The sequence below is a fragment of the Lepus europaeus genome, chromosome 18 (assembly GCF_033115175.1).
Source record: "Lepus europaeus isolate LE1 chromosome 18, mLepTim1.pri, whole genome shotgun sequence".
Taxonomy (NCBI): Eukaryota; Metazoa; Chordata; class Mammalia; order Lagomorpha; family Leporidae; genus Lepus; species Lepus europaeus.
Genome location: NC_084844.1, coordinates 47,593,472 through 47,608,234, shown reverse-complemented (window position 1 = coordinate 47,608,234; position 14,763 = coordinate 47,593,472). Strand labels below are relative to the sequence as shown.

General features: G+C 47.1%; 1 protein-coding gene across 4 annotated transcripts in view; it reads right to left on the bottom strand.

Moving 5' to 3' along the window:
* The window catches only part of PAFAH1B1 (platelet activating factor acetylhydrolase 1b regulatory subunit 1), an 82,100-nt gene extending 80,056 nt beyond the window's left edge, over positions 1-2,044 (bottom strand). For all 4 annotated transcript variants that reach the window (XM_062215748.1, XM_062215750.1, XM_062215752.1 and 1 more), the window contains exon 1: positions 1,666-2,044. The gene's annotated coding sequence lies outside the window, so the exon portion shown is untranslated. The remainder of the gene's footprint in view (positions 1-1,665) is intronic.
* Between the last annotated feature and the right edge of the window lie 12,719 nt (positions 2,045-14,763).

Below are 14,763 nucleotides of genomic sequence, written 5' to 3'. Positions count from 1 at the left end.
TTCGATTTTAAAAATACATACAAGTTTTAAAACTGTTTTAGGAGATCCTCCCCTCCTGAACAATCCGAACAATGATCATATTTATACTCTTCTGCTTTAATTAAAAACTGCAATTTGCCACTGCCAATTATTTTGTAAAATTGTGTCCTGAAAGTCATCCACTGAAAGACTAAAAGCTAGCCAATGCCTTAAAATCAAACGAGAATTTTTGAAGTAAAAGCTTTTAATATATACTCAACATTATATTACCGACATACCCAAGCAGGAAATTTCCCTGATTGAGAGACTGAACCCCGCAGCAATCAAGCTCTGCTGCAGCAGGGAAAAAAAAAAAAAAAAAAAAAAAGCAAACACTACCGTGGCAAAAGGGGAGAGATGACATTATAACCGGTATGAAAGGCCGAGGCACCGGTCTCCTCCGCCCAAGCCTCAAAAAGAAATTCACACAAAACCCACCCTCAACAAAAATAGAATTGTCAAAATCGGCACAATTGTTTTGTTTAGCCTTTAAAAAGGATTGTGTACTTAAAGCAGAGCTCGGAATAACAGTCATCTCTTCATCTTTCCCCATCGCCTCTTAAGGAGAGGAGGAGGGGGACCTTGGCATGACATCGCCCATTGAGAACGAGACCACAAATCCGGTCCTTCTCCTCAAAAGCACAATTTCTCAACCAAAGGACGGATACGAATTGGAACCCAACCCCAAGCCCAGCAGAATGATTTCCTGCCCTCCTGCCGAGGAGTTCTTGCTAAGTCATGGAAGAAAGGCAGAATAACAAATAAAGCACCTTGCTCTCTGCTCTCGGAGACACGGAAACCCTCCTCTGCGCTGGTAGGTCTGGAGAGGCAGAGTCCAAACCTGCCCACCGCCTCAAAGGCACTTTCTCACCTGGGAGGCTGGGAGGCCACGGACGCAGGCACTGCGCCTCCGACACGAGTGGGGGGACTCGGGCAGAGATGGAGGGGAAGGGCACCGGGCCTCGCAGCCCCGAGGTGGCAACGTCAAAAGGCAACTCCCGTCCGAGGAGCCAGTGGCAGGCAGGAGAGCCCTGCCTGCCTGGGTGGGTGGGTGGGTGGGTGCAGGGGCTGGACCACCGCACTTGGGGGCCGGGGAGGCGGCGGCCAGGGCTCTTCGCTCTAACCTAAGGACAGGTGGGGGACGGAACGCCCGCAAGGCCCTGCGGGTGCCGAGCCCGGCCCCCCGAGCCGACCGCGGCGGGTGGGGTGGGGACTGCGGAGCTGCCTCGGCGGCCCAGCCCTGTCCCCGGGATCGCGGAGCGACCTGCTCCCCACGCCCTTCCTAGCCAAGAATACTTTTCTTGCTAAGTCACCGAGGGGGGAAGAGCGATCCCTTCTCCGGGAGGGCCGCGGGTGGAGTCGCGGCGGCCCCGGCGCCCCCAGGGCCGGCGCCAGGGAGGACGCGAGCGAGGGCAGCGCCCTCCCCGGCCCGGCCCCCCTCCTCCCGGGTCTCTCACTCAACGGCCGTCGCGGCCGCCATTTTGAGAGCGAGGAGAGAAGAAGAAGGAGGAGGCGGCGGCAGGGGGAGGGGAGAATGGGAGGGAGGGGACCGGCGCAGCCACATCGTCAGGCCGCCGGGCCCGGCCCGCGGCCGCCCGAGCGCGCTGGAGGAGACAGAAGGGAGGGCGCGGAGCCTCGCTGCCTTACCGGAGCGCTGCACCGCCGCCTCCGCAGGGCCTCTTCCGTCCTTCACTCCCATCCACCGGCGGGGGAGGGGGGAAGGGAGAGGGAAGGGAGGAAGGAGGGAGGGAGGGAAGGAGGGAGGGGGAGGATGGCGCGCTGGGCCCGGTCCCCGGGAGGGGAGGGGGAGGGGAGCGGGCGGGCTCCTCAGCCGTTCCGGGGCTCGAGCCCAAGCCCGGCGCTCGCGGTTTCTCTCGCTCGCGCCCGAGCGCTCCTTTCCTTCTCTTTCTCGCTCCCTAGACCCTCGGGTCGCTGCTCGTTCGCTCGCTCACTCGCTATCTCGGCCGCCGGACTCCGCCGCCGCCCCGCCGCTCCAGCTCCGTCTGTCACAGGAGCTGCCCCAACGCCCTGACGTCACCGCGCCGCCGCCGCCGCCGCCGCCGCCCCAGTCCCGCCAGGAAGAGGGAGGGGAGCGGAGGAGGGGCTGCGGCGCATGCGCCGGACTGAGCCGGCCCTGCACCGAGCTGCCTTCCGCCTTGCGGGCCGACCGCCCCGGCCGGTGCGGCTGAGCTGGAACGGCAGGCGGCTAGCGAGTTTGCGCGCGAGGCGTTGTGCCTCCCGCGTCTGTAACCTTGAGAAGCGGCCCTTTTCTCCTCAGCCCCTCGTCTGACTGTTGAGGCCCCTCACGAACTCGCTCTGCCCAGCTCCCGCCCCGCCTGTGCCCTCCTGCGGAGCTTTCCCGCTTCCCCGGTGGAGCGCAGGCTTCCGCCGGCAGCCGTGCATCCCGGGCCCCGGGTGGGGTGGAGAGCAGCAGAGCCCCGGCCGGGCTGCGGCCCCTCCTGCCTCGGGCTTGCGGGATTATTTCCCAAAAACCAGTGAGGAAGTAGGGTGATTGGCTTGGGAGGAAAAGCTGTTGAGGTTAAAAGGCAGATGGAGTGCCTTAATTATCTTTTTTTTTATTATAGATTATTAATCGGGAGCATTCGCTGTTAGATGTGATTCAGCTGTTATTTTCCTTAGTCATACACACACACATCAGAGACTCGAAGTCTCAAAACTGACGCCCGAAGAAAGACCTGGAACTTTATCCCTACTAGGAATGTCTGTGTATGTGTTTGCTAAATTATGGGCTGAAATATTGATGACAAAGAAGTCTTGGGGATTTGTAGCCAATTTATTCCATACGGAGACACTTCACATTCAAAAGGCCGATTTGGGGTTCTGAATAATTCAATATTGGATATTCTTTTAATAAGAAGTATGGAATGAGAGTATTTTATTATTAATTAGTATTATCCAACGAAACTCTTTTCCCGAGACAGGGTGGACTTATGTTGACTGGTTTTATTACTCCCTTTTATGAAGGTAAATACGTGGAGTCCACCGCATTTGGGAGGCGGCTGAGCTAATGAAAGAGACAACTTAGATGTGAATCCTGGTTGGGCCTCTTGCCGGAAATGTGACCTTGGGAGAATTACCAAAGAAAAAGAAGGGAATATCTAACTTCCAAGGCTTTTGAGAATTAGGAGATGCTACACATGGAAGGTATCTCACTTTAGCGGGGCCCAAGGGTAACCCATGGAACCATCACTGCAGCTTGCTAACAGCAAGTTTTCTTTTATCAAAAAAGCCTACGGGCGCCGTGGTTCAATAGGCTAATCCTCTGCCTTGCGGTGCCGGCACAACGGGTTCTAGTCCCAGTTGGGGCACCGGATTCTGTCCCGGTTGCCCCTCTTCCAGGCCAGCTCTCTGCTATGGCCCGGGAAGGCAGTGGAGGATGGCCCAAGTGCTTGGGCCCTGTACCCCATGGGAGACCAGGAGAAGCACCTGGCTCCTGCCTTCAGATCAGCGCGGTGCACCGGCCACAGCGGCCATTGAAGGGTGAACCAACGGTAAAGGAAGACCTTTCTCTCTCTTCTCTCTCTCTCTCTCTTTCTCTCACTGTCCACTCTGCCTAAAAAAAAGAAAGTCTACGTGTTTCCCTGGCAGTGTTCAAAAGGAACATGAGCCAGTTGTCTGGAGGGTTTGGGTTTTCCCTTTCACAAAGGCAGAGGATTTCTCTAGATAAGGATGTCAAATGAAGCACAGAGGTGCCGTGTGTGCTATTAGTTACGCAGCCAATAAACATACATCCCTTCCTCTAAGAAATCCCTTCTTTCGTTTTTACCTTTTGAAATATTTATTAGTGCTGATAACACGTTACTTAATAATTCATCAGCTTGGTAAATCACTTCTTTATTACTTTTTTTAATGAATGCTTTAAAAATCAACAAAATCTCCCAGGAAGAAATTGGAAACATATTGATAAACAGTGATTGAGTACAAATGGGTAACACTAACTCCTGTAAACCTTGAGCTCAGATTCATGTTTTGAGAAAACTTAGAGTCTGTATTGTGAAATTATGCACTCAAATGAGGTCAGATTTACAGCAATCCTTCAGAAAATATTGACTCCCTTTGGAGAGAAGTATAAACACTTTATCCCTGGACTATGATTTTTCTGGACAGAAAACTATGTTGTATGCTTAACTTGATGTGAGGCAATGGGTTATGGTCTATGCACTTGCTTTCCAGTTGCTTGCTAAGATGACAGATCCATTTTAATAAACACTTGTCTATTGGAAATGGAGAAGAGAGTAGTCTGTTATCAATCATAATTCACATGGATTTACACAAACTCCACTATATCCAACCAAAAAACCTTTAATAGCAGACACTTTGGATGATGTGTCTTGAAGAAAAATTAAGTTTTAAACATCCATTTTTCTTACCCAATCGAACAATCTCTCCTTGTTCAGTTGAATTGCAAATCTTATTTTTTCCAGCAGACATTTTCAAAATGGAAAACATTTGTTTCGTTTGCTGCAGTAAAATTAGTGTTAGTTTAAACAATTCTGCAAATAAGCTGACTGGAGGAGACACTCCAAAAATATTGCTATTGGGGAGAGGACAAAATGTCTTCTAAAAGTATCTCAACAGCAAAATCTATTTACAATAAGCACAAATGTTATGATACTATTTTAAGAATAAACTATCCTCTATAGGCAAATGTACATTGTTGTTTGTGAAAAAAATTTTAAGAACTAAATAAAAAGCAATTAACCAATGGTGAAAAGGACGCTTTTGGGAATACAAGTAATAGGAATCAAGGCCTCACCTAAAGAACCATGACCCAACTTGTAAGAGTGTCCTCTGGGAGACTTTAGCTGATTAATTTATGTACCTGCATCTCCTCCAAACGTGGATGTGTCTGAGAGGGCAGACCAACTGGACAGGTCACTCCACATCTCAGCACCATGTCATCCTCATGTGTCATGGACAGGGGGAGTCATGGAAGCAAATTACAGGCTATTAACACAGTGAGACTCTCATCCCGGGAGTAATAGGAATATTTAAAAGCACTTTGTAATCTGGAATAAGAATATATAGAAAAATCATCTTAAGTACTAATAAAGAGAAAAATATAATATGAAAAGATATGCCAGCTTCATTTGGGATGTCTCTCCACAGGCTGGGACAAAGGTAAAATAAGCTTTCTTTCCCACTCCCTTCCCTTTATGCCAGTTGTGTTTTACCTACTGGAGTAAAAGATTAATTATCTGGAAGTCTTAAGGCTTTATAAAGGAGGTGACTTAAAACAGGACTTTAAAAAGTGGCTAGAATTTTAATGCATGCATTCAATAAATATTTACTGAGTGCCTTCTGGGTGCCAGCCTCTGTGCTGGCTGCTGAGTATACCTAGTGAACAAGACGGACAGAATCACTGTGCTCACTGAGTTTATATCCTGGTAGAAGACACAGAGAAAGGAAAAATGGTGACAAAAGAAGTGACAAGCTATGAAGGCACTAAGCAGTACTGAAATGGAGAAAAATGGAAAGGACTATATTACTGATGGTAGTAAGAAAAGACTTTTTTATTATTATTATTGTTTATTTGAAAGGCAGAGTGAATGAGAGAGGGAGGGACAAAGAGATCTTCCATTTGCTGTGTCACTCCCCAAATGGCCGCATGGCCAGGGCTGTCCAGGCTGAAGCCATGAGGCTGGAACTCCATCCAGGCCTCCTACATAAGTGACAAAGACCCAAGCACTTGGACCATCATCAGCTGCCTTCCCAGGAGGATTAGCAGAGAGCTGGATGGGAAGTAAAGCAGCCAGAATTCAAAACAGTACTCACATGGAATGCTGGTGGCATTTTAAAAGAGTGATGTTTAAGCCAAGACTTGAGTAGCTGTAAGATTCTAGATTATGGAGATGCAAGTGCAAAGACCATGAAGCAGGAAAATATTTGCTATGCCCAAGAAAATGAAAGAGGATCTACACATTTAGAGTGACGTGAGGAAGGAGGCTCCCTGGCTGCACTGGTCCAGAAGATCAGAGTCCTGTTTCTTTCCCTGAATAGTCCCCATAGAGTAAGATAGTGAGAGACAAGATCAGCGAGACAGGTACAAAGGAGATGGTGCAAGGCCTAAGAACATGGTAGGGATTCAGATTTTCATTTTTGTGGCCATGGATGAAGGTAAAATCAAAAGAAATCATTCTCTGACCCTGACTTTTTTTTTTTTTTTTTTTGGACAGGCAGAGTGGACAGTGAGAGAGAGAGACAGAGAGAAAGGTCTTCCTTTTGCCGTTGGTTCACCCTCCAATGGCCGCCGTGGTAGCACGCTGCGGCCAGCACCGCGCTGTTCCAATGGCAGAAGCCAGGTGCTTATCCTGGTCTCCCATGGGGTGCAGAGCCCAAGCACTTGGGCCATCCTCCACTGCACTCCCTGGCCACAGCAGAGAGCTGGCCTGGAAGAGGGGCAACCGGGACAGGATCGGTGCCCCGACCGGGACTAGAACCCGGTGTGCCGGCGCCGCAAGGCGGAGGATTAGCCTGTTGAGCCACGGCGCCGGCCTGACCCTGACTTTTGATCTTTTTTTTAAAAAAAATTATTTATTTATTTATTTATTTATTTGAAAGTCAGAGTTACACAGAGAGAAGGAGAGGCAGAGAGAGAGAGAGAGAGAGAGAGAAAGTCTTTCATCCGCTGGTTCACTCCCCAATTGATCGCAATGGCCAGAGCTGCGCTGATCTGAAGCCAGGAGCTAGGAGCTTCCTCTGGGTCTTCCACGTGGGTGCAGGGACCCAAGGAGTTGGGCCATCTTCCACTGCTTTCTCAGGCCATAGCAGAGAGCTGGATGGGAAGTGGAACATTCAGGACATGAACTGGCGCCCATATGGAATGCTGGCACTGCAGGGCGGCTGCTTTACCCACTACAACACAGTGCCAGCCCCGACTTTTGATTTGAAGAATAATTATTTCACCTTTATATTATGAAAAATGTCAAATACATAGAAAAGTAGACAGACTGAAATAATGAGTCCTCATGTACCCATCACTGGGTTGGACATTTACAAACTCAGAGCTCATCTTGTTTCATCTGTATTCTTTTTTTAAATTAATTAATTTATTTATTTGAAAGGTAGAGTTACAGAGAGGCAGAGGCAGAGAGAGAGAGAGAAAAGTCTTCCATCCCCAATTCACTCCCTAGACAGCCACAACAGCCAGAGCTGCGCCAATCCGAACCCAGGAGTCAAGAGCTTCTTCTGGGTCTCCCACATGGGTGCAGGGGCCCAAAGACTTGGGCCATCGACCACTGCTTTTCCAGGCTATAGCAGAGAGCTGGATCAGAAGCGGAGCAGCTGGGACTCCAACTGGCACCAATATGGAATGCTGGCACTGCTAGCAGCAGCTTTACCCGCTACGCCACAGTGCTGGCCCATTTCATCTATATTCTTACCCACTTCACCTTTCATATTATTTTGAAATGCATGCTAAATACCAGATTACTTCACTGATTAATAGTTTAGTATGTTATTTCAAGAATAAAAGCACATTATCATTATAACACTTACAACAATAATAAAATCCTAAGGATACTTTTTTTTAAATTCAAGATTTATATATTTGAAAGGTAAAATGACAGAGAGAGAGGAGAGAGACCTTCCACCTGCTGATTCACTCCCTTAATTCCTCAAAAGCCCACAACAGCCATGGTTGGGCCAGGCTAAAGCCAGGAGCTGAACTCCATTCTGATATCCCACACAGATGGCAGAGACCCAAGTACCTAGTTCATCGTCCCTTCTCTCCCAGGCACATTAGAAACTGGATAGAAAGCAGAATAGTAGGGACTTTAACCAGTGCTCTGATATGGATTGCTGATGTCGCAAATGGTGGATTAACCCACTGTACCATATCTCAGGCTCCCTTTAAGGATACTTTGATTGGCCCTTTGCCCTTTGTCTTAGCCAAGGCATGGAGTGATCAGAAGACATGGAGAAATTAGGAAAGCAGCACAGTTAAACACTCCTGGAAAAGAGAACTTTCCTGTATTATTTGAGAAGACCTACTCACAGATCTCTCATGGATACGTTTAGAAATTACTATCAGTTATATTGATCTTTTATCCAATTTGAAATGAGTATTACCACTAGAACTGATTCATACAGCACATAATAAGTAACAATGCCTAAAACCGTACCCAGTAAATTTTTACAGTTATTTGAGAAGCAGAGATACAGACAAAAACAGATAGCCAGAGAGAGAGAGCAAGAGAGGGAGTACTCTGATTTGCTAGTTCACTCTCCAAATGCCCACAGTGGCCAGAGCTGGGCCAAAACTGAAACCGGAAACCGGTAACTCCATCCAGGTCTCCCACATGAGTGGCAGGAACCCAAGCACTTGAGCCATCTTCAGCTGCCTCCCATGTGCATTAATAGGAAGCTGGATCAGAAGCAGAGATGGGACCCAATCCCAGGCACTCCAATATGGAATGCATGTTTCCCAAGTGGTATATTAACCCATTGTGCAATATACCCTCCCCTGATATGGAAAATTTGACTCAGGAAAGTTATATGTGGTCAAAATCATGATCAAAAAAAGAATATTCACATTAACAGAAAATGTTAAAAAGAGACAAAATCCTAATAAGTAAATTTTCTTTTAAACTTATTAAAGTTCTAATCTCAATGAATAAAATTTCCCTAAGGTCAAAACAAAAATATAAACACTGGAAATGGTGTAACTCTGCTAAATAAGAGAATTGACCAAACAATTAAACTGACTCAAGTTTGATCTAATAAACACATTTTTCCAAAAAGTCACTGGAATTAGTATAATTCTGATTTAAAACTTGGATTAAAAAATGCTGAGGTGCTATGTTCTTGTCAGTAAAAGTAAAAAATCCCTAGATTCAGAATAGAACTGTCCAGTACAAAAAAATAATGTGAACTCTGTGAATAATCTTGAGTTGTGTCATAGTTACATTTTTAAAAAGTTTAAAAAGTGAAATTAATTTTCTTCTCTTTATTGTACAAAATCTTTGAAATTCGGTATCTATCATACACTTGCAGTGTCTGCCTATCAGTACCAGGCTGGTGGCTACCCTTCTAGACAGTTCAGGCCTGAAAGAAAGGGAGTCTGACTGGGTGGAAAGCATGGAGCAAGGAGTTATAAATGTAGAAAACAAGTTCTGGGAAAAAGAAATGGTTCTAATGTACCTGAAAAGGAGTGGAGTATCTGTGTCTGTGACAGAAAGGTGGAAGGCAGGGGCCGGCGTTGTGATGCAGCAGGTAAAGCCACCTCCTGCAATGCCAGAACCCCCATATGAACGCTGGTTCGTGTCCCAGCTGCTTCACTTCTGGTCAAACTCCCTGTCGATGGCCTGGGAAAAGCAGCAGGAGATGGCCCAAATGGAAGAAGCTCCTAGCTCCTGGCTTTGGCCCAGCTCTGCCCTGACCATTGCAGCCATCTGGGGAGTGGATGGAGGAGTTCTCTCTTTTCTTCCTTTTCATTTAAAAAAAAAAAAATAGTACATGGGGCTGGAATCTGGCAGAGTGGTTAAGATGCTGCTTGGGATGCCCACACTCCACATTGGAGTGCCTAGGTTTGAGCCACAGCTCTTCTCTTGATATCAAGTTCCTGCTAGTGCACACCCTGGGAGGTAGCTGGTGATGGCTCAAGTAATTCTGGGCTTCAGGCTTTGGCCTGGCTGGACCCTGGCTATTGCAGCTGAACCAGCATGTGGGAGCTCTGTCTCTCAGTAAATAAATACTTTTTTGAAAAAGTAATTAAAAGGCAGGTGTTGCAGCACAGTGGGTTAAGCCACTGCATAGAATGCCCACAATTCAATATCCAAGTGCTTGGTTCAAGTCCCAGCTACTTTTTTTTTTTTTAGATTTATTTATATATTTATTTATTTCAGAGTTTATTTGAGAGGCAGAGTCACAGACAGAAGGAGAGATATAGAGAAAGGTTTCCCATCAGCTGGTTCACTCCCCAGATGGTTGCAATAGCTAGAGCTGGGCAGATCCAAAGCCAGGAGCCAGCAGCTTCTTTCAGGTCTCCCACTTGGGTGCAGAAGCCCAAGCACTTGGGCCATCTTCTGCTGCTTCCCCAGGCACATTAGTGGGGAGCTGGATTGGAGGTGGAACAGCCGGGGCTCGAACTGGCACCCATATGGGATCCTGGCACCACAGGCACCAGCTTTACCCGCTATGCCACAGCACTGGCCCTGCTAATCTACTTCTGATTCAGCTTCCTGCTGATGCACCTGAAAGGAACAGATAATGGCTCAAGCGTTTGAGTACTCACCACCCATGTAGGAGACCCAGAGAGAGTTCCTGGCTCTTGGCTTCAACCTGGCCTGTTCCTGGCTTTTGCTGGCTTTCTGGAAGTAAACCAGTACATGGAAGATGTTTCTCTCTCTGTCTCTCTCTCCACACACACATATATACACACACACATACACACATATATATATACACACGCATATATATACATATATATATCACTCTGCCTTTCAAATGAATAAAGCTTTCTTTAAAAAGTAATTAAACAATATTCCTGTATTTTCTGATTTCTTTGCCTATATGTAAGTCAATTTTTTTCACAAAGTCAGAATCATAGTTCTGTTTTGTTTTTGTTTTTTTTTTTTTAAGATTTATTTATTTGCTTGAAAGACAGAGTTACAGAGAGGCAGAGGCAGAGAGACAGGTCTTCCATCCACTGGTTCACTCCCCAGATGGCCATAATGGCCAGAGCTGCACCAATCTGAAACCAGGAGCCAGGAGCTTCTTCTGGATCTCCCACGCAGGTGCAGGGGCCCAAGGACTTGGGCCATCTTGTATTGCTTTCCCAGGCCATAGCAGAGAGCTGGATTGGAAGTGGAGCTGCCAGGACTCAAACAGGCACCCATATGGGATGCCAGCACTGCAGGCGGTAGCTTTACCCACTACACCACAGCGCCGGACACACTCATAGTCTTGTATTTATGTTTCATACAGGTCCACTCTTGGCATTTTGAATAGGACAGTCATTTTTATTTTTAAATTTGTAATTAAACTTTTTATTTTGGGAAAATTGTAGATACATATATATTTTTAAGCACTAATGCTTTATACCCTGTCCCAGTGGCAACATCTTGCAAAACAACAGTACAGTGTCATAGCCAGGATATTGACAACACGGAGAAGACAGAATGTTTCCAGCAACACAGGATCCCTCATGTTGCCCTCTTATAAACACACTCACTTCTTTCCCCCTTCTTAACCCCTGGCAACCACTAATTTGTTCTTCATTTCTTGAATTTTGTCAACTCAAAATTTGTCAATTAAAGAATGCCACATACATAGAATCAAATAGTTTGTAAGCCAGGACTATTGGGGTTGACTTTTTTGACTCAGCATAATTTTCTGGTGAACAACCCAGGTTGTTGTGTGTATTCAATAGCTCATTCCTTTCTCCTGCTGAACACTGCTCCTTGGAATGGACATACCACAATTTGGTTAAACATCCACCTGTTGAAAACCATGTGGTGATTTCCCATACCAGTATCACACTGCCCTAATTACAACATCAGTGTGGGACTGGCACTGTGGCACAGCAGGTTAAAGCCCTGGCCTGCAGCAACAGCATCCCATATGGGTGCCGGTTTGAGTCCCAGCTGCTCCACTTCTGATCCATCTCCCTGCTAATGTGTCTGGGAAAGCCGGGGAAAGTGGCCCAAATGTTTGGGCTCCTGCACCTGTGTGGGAGACCCAGAAGAAGCTCCTGGCTCCTGGCTTCAGACTGGCTCAGCTCTAGCCATTGTGGCCATTTGGTGAGTGAACTAGCAGATGAAAGATCTCTCTGTCTCTCCTCTTCTCTTTGTAACTCTTTTAAATAAATAAAAAAATAAATATTTAAAAAAACTGTCAGGCAGCTTTCCAGAGCTGCTGTACTATTTTACATTTCTCCTAGCAAAGTATGAGTGATTTAGTTTCTACAAACCCTTGCCAGCATTTGTATTGACACTAGTTTTTTATTCTAGCCTTTCTTTGTTTAAAGTTTATTATTTTCATATTCTTGAAAGACAGAGAGATATCTTCCTTCTGCTGGATCATCCCCCAGATGCCTACAACAGCCAGGGCTGGACTAGGCCAAAGCCAGGAATCTGGAACACCATTGGGATCTCCTACATGACTGGCATCGACCCAAGCACTTGACAAATCGTGTGCTGCCTCCCTGGATACATTAGCAGGAAGTTAGATCAAAAGCAGAATAAGCAGGACCCCAACTGATGCTCCAGTATAGGAGCTGAGCTAACATCTGCTTTATCCCAGGGTGCACATTAGCAAGAGGCTAGAATTGGAAATTGAGCCAGAACTCAATTCAGTCACTCTGATGTAGAATGTGGGTGTCCCAAGCAGCATATTAACTGCTGCACCGAATGCACATCCCATTTTAAAAATATATTTGTAAAATTTATTTATTTTTATATATTTGAAAGATAGGAGGGACAGAGACAGAGGTCTTCCATGTACTGGTTTACTCCCCAAATGTCCATATCTGGTGGGTTTGGGCCAGGCCAAAGCCAGTTTCCCTGAAACAGATTTAGGTCTCCTATATCGGTAGCAGGAACACAACCAGTTGAACCTGTTGCCTTGCAAAGTGCACATCAGCTGGAAGCTAGAATCAGAAGTGGAGCTGGGAGTCAAACCCAGGTAGTCTGAAATGGGATACAAGTACCTCAAGTGATAGCTTAACCACAATACCACATGTCTGCCTCCTAGTACCATGCTTTGAAAAGTTGACCCATTCCCAATTTAGCAGTCTTAGCATCCTACTTGTAAATCAATTGGCCCTATATGCAAGCATTTATTTTGGCTCTACATCCTATTCAGAGGTAGAGAAACTTTTTTCTGCCAAGGACTATTTGGATTTTTTTTTTTTTTTAAATTTTTGACAGGCAGAGTGGACAGTGAGAGAGAGACAGAGAGAAAGGTCTTCCTTTTGCCGTTGGTTCACCCTCCAATGGCCGCCGCGGTAGCGCGCTGCGGCCGGCGCACCGCGCTGTTCCGATGGCAGGAGCCAGGTGCTTCTCCTGGTCTCCCATGGAGTGCAGGGCCCAAGCACTTGGGCCATCCTCCACTGCACTCCCTGGCCACAGCAGAGAGCTGGCCTGGAAGAGGGGCAACCGGGACAGGATCGGTGCCCCGACCGGGACTAGAACCCGGTGTGCCGGCGCCGCAAGGCGGAGGATTAGCCTGTTGAGCCACGGCGCCGGCAATTTGGATGTTTATACAGTTATTCACAGGTCATACAAAATTATCAACTTAAAAATTAGCCTGCTAGGGCCATTGTTGTAGCATAGTGGGCTAAGCCTCTGCCTGCAGCACCGGCATCCCATATGGGCTACAGTTCTAGTCCTGGCTGCTCCTTCTCCCATCCAGCTCTCTGCTATGGCCTGGGAAAGCAGCAGAAGATGGATCAAGTGTTTGGGCCCCTGCACCCATGTAGGAACCCTGGAATTAAGCTCCAGGTTCCTGGCTTTGGATTGGACCAGCTCCAGCCACTGTGGCCATTTGGGGAGTGAAGCAGCAGATGGAAGACCTCACTCTCTCTCTCTCTGTTTCTCTCTCTCTGTGTAGCTCTACCTCCCAAGTAAATAAATTTTAAAAAATTAGCTAAATATTGATTTATTGAATTTCAAGTCCTGCCTATGGTTGTCTCGGCAGGGTCACACCAAATGATTTCAAGGGCCTTCTATGACCCACAGGCTAGATGTTCCCCACCCCTTCCCATTGGTCTGTATGTCTACCCTTATGCCAGAGCCACACCATGCTGATTACTGTAGCTTTAGTTTTGAAATCAGGAAGTACAAGTCCTTCAACTCTGTTTGTTTTTCAGGATTATTTTGGCTATTTGGGCTCTCTTGAAATTATTTTGTTTTTTTAAAGATTCATTATTTGAATCAGAGTTACAGAGAGCCAAGGAGAGAAAGAGAGAGAGAGAATGCTTCCATCCACTGGTTCACTTCCCAAATGCACACAAGTGCTGAGGCTAAATTGGGGCTGAAGCCAGGAGCTGGAAATTCAATCTTTTTTTTTTTTTTTGACAAGCGGAGTGGACAGTGAGAGAAGAGAGATAGAGAAAGAAAGCTCTTCCTTTACCGTTGGTTCACCCTCCAATGGCCGCCGCAGCTGGCGCACCGCGCTGATCTGAAGCCAGGAGCCAGGTGCTTCTCCTGGTCTCCCATGTGGGTGTATGGTCCAAGGACTCGGGCCATCCTCCTCTGCACTCCCTGGCCACAGCAGAGAGCTGGCCTGGAAGAGGGGCAACCGGGACAGAATCCGACGCCCCGACCGGGACTAGAATCCAGGGTGCCGGTGCCACAGGCAGAGGATTAGCCTAGTGAGCTGTGGCGCCAGCCAATCTTTTTTTTTTTTTTTTTTTAAAGATTTGTTTATTTATTTGAAAGGCAGCATTACAGAGAGGCGGGGGCAGAGAGAGAGGTCTTCCATTTGCTAGTTTACTCCCCAAGTGGCCACAACAGCCAGAGCTGGGTTGATCTGATGACAGCAGAGGCCCAAGGACTTGGGCCATCTTCTGTTGCTTTTCCAGGCACATTAGCAGGGTGCTGGATCATAAGTAGAGCAGCCGGGTCTCAAATCAGCACCCATATGGGATGCTGGTGCTCTAGGCCAGGACTTTACGCTGCTGTGCCACAGTGCTGCCCTTGGGAACTCAATCTAAGTCTCTCATATTGGTGTCAGGGATCCAATCACTTGAGCCACTACTGCTTCCCAAGGTCCATATTAGCA